At 45.4% G+C, this 10374-nt stretch overlaps 1 long non-coding RNA gene across 1 annotated transcript in view; it reads right to left on the bottom strand.

The window, feature by feature from the left end:
- Positions 1 to 8647: 8647 nt before the first annotated feature.
- Positions 8648 to 10374, bottom strand: part of LOC122758832 — a 40331-nt gene continuing 38604 nt past the window's right edge. The window contains exon 3 of the long non-coding RNA XR_006358199.1: positions 8648 to 9200. This is a non-coding gene — a long non-coding RNA (uncharacterized LOC122758832). The remainder of the gene's footprint in view (positions 9201 to 10374) is intronic.

Here is a 10374-nt window from a genome sequence, read left to right as displayed (position 1 = left end):
AAGTCGGATTTTTGGGACAAAAAATCAAACTGCTACAACTTCGCAAATTCTGGTCCGATCTGAACCAAACTTGCTAGGATTGATGATAGTCCCGCCCTAAAGACGTCTATATGAAAATATTCAATTTCGAATACAGCGCCCCCTGTTGACAGCAGACAGTATGACAGCTTGTATTTCAATTATCTCCTCCTAGAGCTTTTGGGCGATCACCTTCAAACTTGGTGAGATCAATGTGGACGAGTTGAGCATCAAAAGTTATCAAAAGCTTTTTAAAATATTGTATGGCGTACGAGATAGGGGGCGCCAAAGTTGGAGATAATAATAATTTTTCACAACAGACAGTGAAACTCTTATAACTTTGCTATGAAAGGTCTGATCCCAACCAAACTTGCTTTAGTTGATGATGGTTAGTTCCTGAAGACGACTGTGTTGCTGAAACGGTACATTTTGAAAACAGCGCCTCCTGGTGGTGGTAGAAAATTCTAAAAAAACAAACTGTTACAGCTTTGCCAATCCTGGTCCGATCTGAACCAAAGTTGCAGGGATTGATGACAGTCCGGCCCTGAACAGTCTATATGAAAATATTAATTTTCAAATACAGCGCCCCCTGGTGACAGCAGACAGAATTACATATATAGTTTTTGATGCTGCTCCAACAGGGATCGTTGTATCCACTTGAAACTTAGTATGTGGGACCCCAGACCCTTCCTCAACATGTCCGTAAAAGGTCACCTTCCTACAGGAAGTGGAACGCCCGAAACAGGAAGTAAAGTCTTACATTGTCCGATTGACACGAAACTAGATATGTAAGTTAAGGGACCTTCCCTGAACATGTTTCCGGAGACGAACAGGAAGTCGGCCCTTTTAAACAGGAAGTGCCCTCTAACTTTGCAGTACATTGTCCGATCTGCACAAAACCTTATATGTGACACCAGGGACCTGTCCTGAGCATGTCTGTAAAAGGTCACCTCCCAACAGGAAGTGGAAAGCCCGAAACAGGAAGTAAACTCTTACATTGTCCGATTGACACAAAACTAGATATGTGAGTTACGGGACCTTCCCTGAACATGTTTCCAGAGACGAACAGGAAGTTGGCCATTTTTAAACAGGAAGTGCCCGCTAACTTTGCCGTACGTTGTCCTATTTGCACTAAACCTTATATGTCACACCAGGGACCTGTCCTGAGCATGTCTGCAAAAGATGACCTCCCAACAGGAAGTGGAATGCCCGAAACAGGAAGTAAACTCTAAGATTGTCCGATCTGCACAAAACTTGATATGTAAGACAAGGGAACTTCCCTGAACACGTTTACGGACGCGCATTTGACCGAACAGGAAGTCGGCCATTTTAAACAGGAAGTGCCCTATAACTTTGCCATACGTTGCCGATCCCCCCCGAAATTTGGATCGACATGTGCGGGGACGCCGCTGAAAATAACTAGTACTGAAAATAACTAGTACTGAAAATAACTAGTACTGAAAATAACTAGTACCGCGCGCGGTGAATGAACGGGTGAGAGCGCGAGGCGCGCGGGGAGCCGTGGCACACGGCGACTCGCGCGGGTCGGCTCGTTATTATTATTATTCTTATTATTCCCCCAAATGAATCGCCTTTTTGAGGCCTTTCCCATACCCCAAAACTCACCAATTTTTGTGACCGCATCAATCCTGGTGTAAATTTACGTCTGAAAAAGGTTCGGGGAATGTGCGTCGAAAATTGAATGTGGGAGGGGCCAATAAGTGCGGCGCCACCTGTCCAAATTCACCATGACCAACACAAATATCGCACATGCACGAAATTCGGTACACATGTGTAGTGGGTCAGGACGAAGAAAAAATTACATTATGACCATGATCCAAACCCAACAGTAATTCCGCCATCTTGGGTTGATTGGCGATTTTTTGGCGATTTTGGCGAATTCGCAGCAATGGTATTTGAACTAACTCCTCCTAGAGTTTTCGTGCGATCACCTTCAAACTTGGTGAGGTCCCTGTGGACCAGTTGAGGAGCTCACGGTATCAAAAGTTTTTCAAATGTCACATGGCGCGCGAGATAGGGGGCGGCAAAGTTCGTGATGATTCTGATGTTTCGCATCAGAAAAACAAAACTCTTATAACTTTGCGATGGAAGGTCCGATCCAAACCAAACTTGCTATGATTGATGATGGGCCATGGCTGAAGACGTCTATGAAAAAACGGTGAAGTTTGAAAACAGCGCCTCCTTGTGGTGAAAGAAAATACAACAAAAAAAAGTTTTTTTACGATTTCGGGAATAACTTTTACACAGATAATCGTACCGCACTCAAAATTGGTGACAACAGTCAAAACACATGGTAGATGATGTGTGATCAATATGACGACGAATCGTTTAACGGTGTTGCCATGGCCACGACGCAAAGTCGGATTTTTGGGACAAAAAATCAAACTGCTACAACTTCGCGAATCCTGGTCCGATCTGAACCAAACTTGCTAGGATTGATGACAGTCCGGCCCTAAAGACGTCTATATGAAAATATTCAATTTCGAAAACAGCGCCCCCTGGTGACAGTAGACAATATGACAGCTGGTATTTCAATTATCTCCTCCTAGAGCTTTTGTGCGATCACCTTCAAACTTGGTGAGATCCATGTGGACGAGATGAGCATCAAAAGTTATCAAAAGCTTTTTAAAATATTGTATGGCGTACGAGATAGGGGGCGCCAAAATTGGAGATAATAATAATTTTTCACAACAGACAATGAAACTCTTATAACTTTGCGATGGAAGGTCTGATCCCAACCAAACTTGCTATAGTTGATGATGGTTAGTTCCTGAAGACGACTGTGTTGCTGAAACGGTACATTTTGAAAACAGCGCCTCCTGGTGGTGCTAGAAAATTCTAAAAAAACAAACTGTTACAACTTTGCCAATCCTGGTCCGATCTGAACCAAACTTGCAAGGATTGATGACAGTCCTGCCCTGAACACGTCTATATGAAAATATTAATTTTCAAATACAGCGCCCCCTGGTGACAGCAGACAGAATTACATTTATAGTTTATGATGCTGCTCCAACAGGGATTGTTGTATCCACTTGAAACTTAGTATGTGGGACCCCAGACCCTTCCTCAACATGTCCGTAAAAGGTCACCTCCCTACAGGAAGTGGAAGGCCCAAAACAGGAAGTAAAGTCTTACATTGTCCGATTGACACGAAACTGGATATGTGAGTTACGGGACCTTCCCTGAACATGTTTCCGGAGAAGAACAGGAAGTCGGCCATTTTAAACAGGAAGTGCCCTCTAACTTTGCCGTACATTGTCCGATTTGCACAAAACCTTATATGGGACACCAGGGACCTGTCCTGAGCATGTCCGTAAAAGGTCACCTCCCTACAGGAAGTGGAACGCCCGTAACAGGAAGTAAAGTCTTACGTTGTCCGATTGACACGAAACTAGATATGTGAGATACGGGACCTTCCCTGAACATGTTTACGGAGACGAACAGGAAGTCGGCCATTTTAAACAGGAAGTGCCCTCTAACTTTGCTGTACGTTGTCCGATTTGCACAAAACCTTATATGTGACACCAGGGACCTGTCCTGAGCATGTCCGTAAAAGGTCACCTCCCTACAGGAAGTGGAACGCCCGTAACAGGAAGTAAAGTCTTACGTTGTCCGATTGACACGAAACTAGATATGTGAGCTACGGGACCTTCCCTGAACATGTTTACGGAGACGAACAGGAAGTCGGCCATTTTAAACAGGAAGTGCCCTCTAACTTTGCTGTACGTTGTCCGATTTGCACAAAACCTTATATGTGACACCAGGGTCCTGTCCTGAGCATGTCCGTAAAAGGTCACCTCCCTACAGGAAGTGTAACACCCGAAACAGGAAGTAAAGTCTTACATTGTCCGATTGACACAAAACTAGATATGTGAGTTACGGGACCTTCCCTGAACATGTTTCCAGAGACGAACAGGAAGTTGGCCATTTTAAACAGGAAGTGCCCTATAACTTTGCCATACGTTGCCGATCCCCCCCGAAATTTGGATCGACATGTGCGGAGACGCCGCTGAAAATAACTAGTACTGAAAATAACTAGTACCGCGCGCGGTGAATGAACGGGTGAGAGCGCGAGGCACGCGGGGAGCCGTGGCACACGGCGACCCGCGTGGGTCGGCTCGAACCCGTTCAGAACCGCGCGCGGTACTAGTTATTTTTAAGTTTGTTTCTATGGGAGGAACTTGTTTTTTTTTCTTTCCTTCCTTTCCTCTCTCTCTGTATACTCATCTTGCAGGTTGCAGGATCCAGATGCAGTTTCGAGGCTATTATTATTACTATTATCATCACCATTATTATTATGCTATAATTAAAAGTCGATATCAGTATAATTTTTATCAACAATTTCTGCTGCTGCTGATATAAATGACATATGTCATCACTGACTCAGAACTCTCAGAAATGTCCTGTCTTAACTTATAACTTGATGTAGAATCGCTGTATATTTCTGCTCCTGGTCTCTTTCTTCTGTCTCTACCTGATCTCCGTCTTGTCCTTTCTCTATCAGTCCCCCATTTTTCCTTTCACCCCAACCTGTCTAGGCAGATGGCCGCCCATCATGAGTCTGGTTCTGTCAGAGATTTCGTCTTCTGTTAAAAAGAATGATGCCTAGTGTTTGCTCATTGTGTGAATTGTTGGGTTTCTCTAAATTGAATTGAATTGAAATTGAATCATTTATTCAAAGTAAGCTTGCAGCAATGCATTTACCTACTAAACCTGAGACACCTCAGTGCAAAACAGCTATATCTTCACCACCAGCTATGCCAGCTTCACTTGGTATAACTTCTAATACAGTGAAACATTCTGACAAATGCGTGTAATAATACAACCTTTGATATACGTTTGCCATACACTTAAAAACCTCCTGGAAATCTGCACAGCCTAATAATGCATAGCAGGTGGAGCCAGTGGCAGCCATGATGAAAGTGATCCGAGTAGAAAACGCAGATAAGAGAAAAGAGAAGGAAAAGAAGAACAGCAGAAAAGAAAGAGGGAGGTAAAGTGAGACAGAATTTACCCTGACAACACAAAAGTGACTCAGACAACTCCGCCTCCTGAGCCATTTACACACATACACTTCCTACAGAGAGGGAGGAGGAGAGAGCAAATGAGGGTGCGAGTAAACGTATATAACCGTCTTGATTGTGTTAAATGGGGACAGAAAGTGACTCAGGAGTGTCTGGGCCAAACAAGAAAAGACAAGAACGGAGAGGAAATAATAGGAGATGACGAGGCAAGAGGGTATGAAGAACGATGGAGGGAATGAGACCTGAAGGGGAGAATGGGAAAAAGACGGAGAACAGAAAGAGGGGAGGAGAGGAAGAAGGACATGACAAAGGGAGACGGGGGAGAAAGACACACCTTGTCAAAAAGATCGAGAGAGTGGAGAGGAAAATGAACCGAGTGACAGAAAAAGAAATCGAGAGAGCGAGAGAGAGAGAGCGAGCAGTGCAAAGAGGGAATGAAGATAGAGAATGTGAGGGAAGATGAGAGGATGCATTATTTTCCTCCATCTCAATTTGCACAAAACTTTCATTACCACCAATTTGGGCCAGAAGCCGTAGGCTGGACCATTAGGCAAGCCCGGCATCAATCAGCCTAATCTCCCTCCCAGGCCGCTGAATTACAGCACCCGGTTGCTTATTAAAATTTGTCGCCCGTCTCCCAACACCCGGCACTGCTGGAGATTGGACAAGGGGCCCCCAGACAAATCTGTTCCAGAGAAGGAGAAAGGGGGGGATGAGGTGGAAGGAGGAGGAGAAGGGAAGGGAAGGGGGAGGGAAGGAAGGAAGTACAGGGGCAGTAGGAGGGGGAAAAAGAGAAATGCTCTTGCTGAGACAGAGCAGATCAGAGTCAGGGACGATCATCTGGTTTGATTTATACACTCCTGAAGATGTGGCCTGCACAAACACACACACACACACACAGTCCCTCACCCTCTCTATATTTCAACCACTCCTCGCACGCCTATACATCCCAACACATCCCAGACACACCTCACCTCCCCCCCATCCCTCAATGCAGTTTCCCCATTCCTGTCAGCACTACCAACACACATGCACACACTCGTGTAGAGAATGTGGGGATTGCGATGCCTCCCACTGCACACTCAATCAAACCGGCGGCCAGATAAGACGCATGATGAATAGAGTAATTGAAGGCGGCAGCAGTGGCGGTGGCAGGCTAATGCTACATTGCTGCATTGGTTTTGGGGGTCGAAGAAGAGTGGCGAGTGGGTGATTAGCCTGTAGGATTTATTGTTATCGCCTGTCTTATTAAAAAACACTAAGACTGTCTGTCTCGCGTTACTGTCGCACAGCTCCAACAGTCCAAGCAGATAAGGGCCGAGACCTCTGGGTAGATGGGGTGCTGATGAGGTGTGGCTATGACTGTGTGTTGAACTTCAATACTTCTGTACTATCAACTTAGCTTGATGTCGAATTTTGTCAAATTTTGGTACCTGAGGAGTTCACATCATCAGTGTATGGTGAGGATCTAATGGCCCTGGACGTCACAAATCGAGGACCCTGGTATACTCATGCGTCAGGGTCCTGTAGTAACCCACTTCAACATAGGGTGGAGGTACAAGTCTGGACGCACTCCTACCAAAGAAAGAAGAGAACGATGCTACAGCTCCCTCGGTCACGTCTGGTTTGAGCGGCTCACGGCTGAAAGGCCTTGTCGGGCAGGGGATTCGTGGTGTCAGGTGGTTCGAGGGTCACCAAGTCTAGGCTTGGATGACTATCCTTGACGACTACTTCTTCTGTTTTCTAGATAGTTTTTGGTGGGGCGGAAAGTCAGTTTGTGCCCCAAACATACCGAGGCCTGGAAGCCTGCAGAAGTTATGACCAGAGACTGAGGTCTTTAGCTCAACTTTCCTAGCACAGTTCAGTCGGGCTATAGAACATGGCCAAGAGGAAAAGGAATTGGGTTTATAACTAGAAGCTCACTGGTTTAATCCCGGAATGGGCCAAGGTTTGTGATGCCCCTGAGAAAGACACCCAATTCCCCATTTATCCCCTTGTGAGTGTTCACTACTGGGTTAAATGCAAAGGACAAATTCACTATCACTAATTCTTTTCTTTTGTAGCTGGACTACACCCTTCGGCAGTTGGATTTACTTTCGAGAACTTCTAAAGTGATGAATTTAATCAAAAATGTGAGAATGCCCAGAATAAAAGTAAAAGCAGAAAGTTTTTGTCCAGACCAGGCTGGACAAAAAGTAAAAATGTTACCATGTTTTTATTTATTTTATATTGGTATAAAAAAAAGTATCCTTCAAAAATTGGGAGCAAAGTCAAGATATCAATACCATAGCAAAGATTTTCTATCAATATCCACCCTAAGGGGTGACTTCAAAGAAATCCAGCTCAGCTGAACATGCAGGGTGCAGCCACAGAGTGGAGATACAGAAAAACTACTTATAAAAACACACGTTGCTTCACAACAGGGAGAATTCTCTCGCTTTTCAGCCAGAGGGGATTTGGATCTTCTCTGTTCTCACATTCGACATCAAAAGCAGTTCAGAGAAGGAGAGAGTAGGGAGAGAGGACTGGAGTGTACGCGGTGATGGGGATGAGTGTTCACCTGTAGGTCAGTGGGTAAACGAGGGAAAAGAGGCACTTCTACTTCAGGCTGCTGTGCGCTCGACAGACGAAACACGACATATCAAAACCTCGGGTTCTCGGCGGGAGAGTGAGGTGGACAGTGTTTGGAACAACTACATGATCACTCACAAAACAAACATACAGGATCTCTGCTGAGCTTCAGCTGGGAGAACACAAGCAGAGGCATTCCCTGACTGACTGACCACGCCACCTGACAACCCTATTTTAACCTCAGATATGTAGGATTGTCTTCATAGATAGATACACATTTTATATATAGGAAACAAGTTATTATAAGTGAGATGTTAGAGCAAAAAAATGCATTAATTCTGTTTTAATTAATTAATTCATTTGCATTTATTGTTTTTTCATGACTGAATTGTTTGAAATGTACAATTGTAATCTGTATTGAAAATGTGCAATTATAAAGGTACACTCTGGATTTTTTGAACTGAGCAAAAACAAAGGCGATTAACACCATTTCCACTGCTGTAAAGACAACATTCAGCAGCACAAGGTTAGCAACAAATATTAGTGGCTAATGGCTAAGCTAATGCCTGGAAGATGAATGTGCGTCTTTCTGTTTATACCAAAATGTGCATTGCTACCAAAAAGAAAGCAGATTTCACCCAGGTCTTGGGAGCCAAAGCCAAACCTGGTGTGGCATGTGACATAGCGGTTAGCAGTCGTTAGCACTGGGTTCGATTCCTGGCCTGTGTTGGAGTTTGCATGGTCTCTGTGTCAAATTTGGTCAGGTCTCCATCTGACCACGAAATTGGGGTTGTATATGACAATTAAGTTATTTTCCTTCCTAAATGTTCCTGGGATTATTGGTGCAAGATTAGCAAGACACCGATTAGCGTCGTGCTTGGCAGCATATAGTCGAAAATAGTCCACAGAGCTTTTGCTACAATGCTAGCTCAATTAAAACCCTCCTGCCCATTTAATGCCGTTTATTTATTTTTTTTACATGTTTTACGACAATAACAGAAACACACACAGCATTCACACACACACACACACACACTGCATGTCCTGTGAACACACACTACGAGCAAACCAGTGGAAGAAAAGCCGCGCGGTGTGGTTGCACAGCGCGTGACCACTGTCAACACATACTGACACGGCAACCAGCGAAGGGAAAACCACACGCGTACTCACTGTGGTCGCAGACAAAGCCCATTCAGCTGCCATAAACAGAGGAGAAACACAGCAGTTGCTTTGTCTGGAAGTTTAATTAGCACGGCACCTAGAGTATTCAAAGATAGACATGTGGACTGTGGCGAGGAGACGCGAGCCCAAGGCGCTCCAGTGGCGTTTTAAACATGAATTTGACTTTGTTTTGATGTGTGGAACTCATTCACTGCTGCTGCACATGTGTGCATACGGTTAATGAAATGCGTTCGTTTCTGAGATCCAGTGCTGAACTACACGCGGCATGTGTCTACCTCTGTCGGTTTGCGCTGCTGGTCAGACTGATTGAGTGCTGTGCTGTTCGGCTGACTGGGCTTTCAGCTGGTGGACCGCCTGCATCGATTGCTTGGATGAGCCCCGTTTCTGGTGCACAGACAGAAAAACAGAGAGAGAGAGAGAGAGAGAGGGAGAGACGGAGGGAGGGAGGGTGACAGTGGAAATAAATGGCGTAAAAATGGAGAGTAATGAGAGAAAGGTAAGGGAGGAGGAAGGAGAGGGAGAGGGAAGGAAGGCGGGGGGGGGAAATGGAGGGGAGAGAAAGCAGAAAAACATTATCTTAAATAAAAGTTTATTAGCTGTATCAGTCAGTCAGTCAGTCGGGGTGGGGTGGAGGATTTGCCCCAGGCCCTCCATCCTTCCGCTCTGTCTATTTCCCCCCTTCTGCTTATGTGTGTGTGTGTGTGTATTTATAAGGGGGGGGGTGTGTGTTGGGGAGGCAGGCATGACGGGAAAACATTAGGCTGTTGGCTAGTCGCCTGTACACCAGTCAGTAATTGGCTTGGGTAATGGTCATGTCCAGACAAATGGTGTAGGCCCTAACCGTGTTACGAGCAACCAACTGCTCCGCCTGTATTCACAGCGTAAGAGCCGGCGCTGCTCGGATACCAAACGCCTGCAAGCATTTGTGCACAACACTCACAAAACGTGATTTACTGACATGCCGTGTGTGTTTTTTTTTTTTTTTTTTATTCCTCTACACCCAAACTCACAACGCGAACCGTGTTCTGCGTGGCCTGCATCGCGGCCTGCATGCGCGACTCACGACTCACTTGTGTCCCGTTTGGGAGACTGCGCTGTGATAAGAAGAATAAAAGACAGCAGCACGAGCACCGCTCACCTCCAGGGACTAACCCCAACATCTGCCGCTGTCCTCCAAACAGGTGACAGACAGGATGGAAAGAAACAGAGAGAGCACTAAGTTTCATTCTTCATCCGTCCTCCCTCTGCATCACCTCTCCTTCTGTCTGACGGCAAGCTGAGCCGCTAATGTCCATTGTGTCTGGACGGCCTGCAGACGTGTGCATGTGCGCGTCCAAATAGATGGAAGTCAATGCAGTGTCCTGTGGAAGTGGATTTAGATTCAAAAAATATCTTTGTGAGGACATTTTTGGCTGAGCCTCACGACTTTGAAATGCTTCTCGAGGTTAAGGGTGTCAGGGTTAAGGTTAGGAGCTAGGGAATGAGTGTCCTCAGTGAGAATACTGCACAAGAACGTGTGTGTGTGTGTAGTTGTCTGGCCTGCTAATATAATATGATA

Source organism: Solea senegalensis, linkage group LG18, assembly GCF_019176455.1.
Source record: "Solea senegalensis isolate Sse05_10M linkage group LG18, IFAPA_SoseM_1, whole genome shotgun sequence".
Classification (NCBI taxonomy): Eukaryota; Metazoa; Chordata; class Actinopteri; order Pleuronectiformes; family Soleidae; genus Solea; species Solea senegalensis.
Note: the sequence above shows the minus strand (reverse complement) of the source record. Positions and strands in the feature narration are given on the sequence as shown.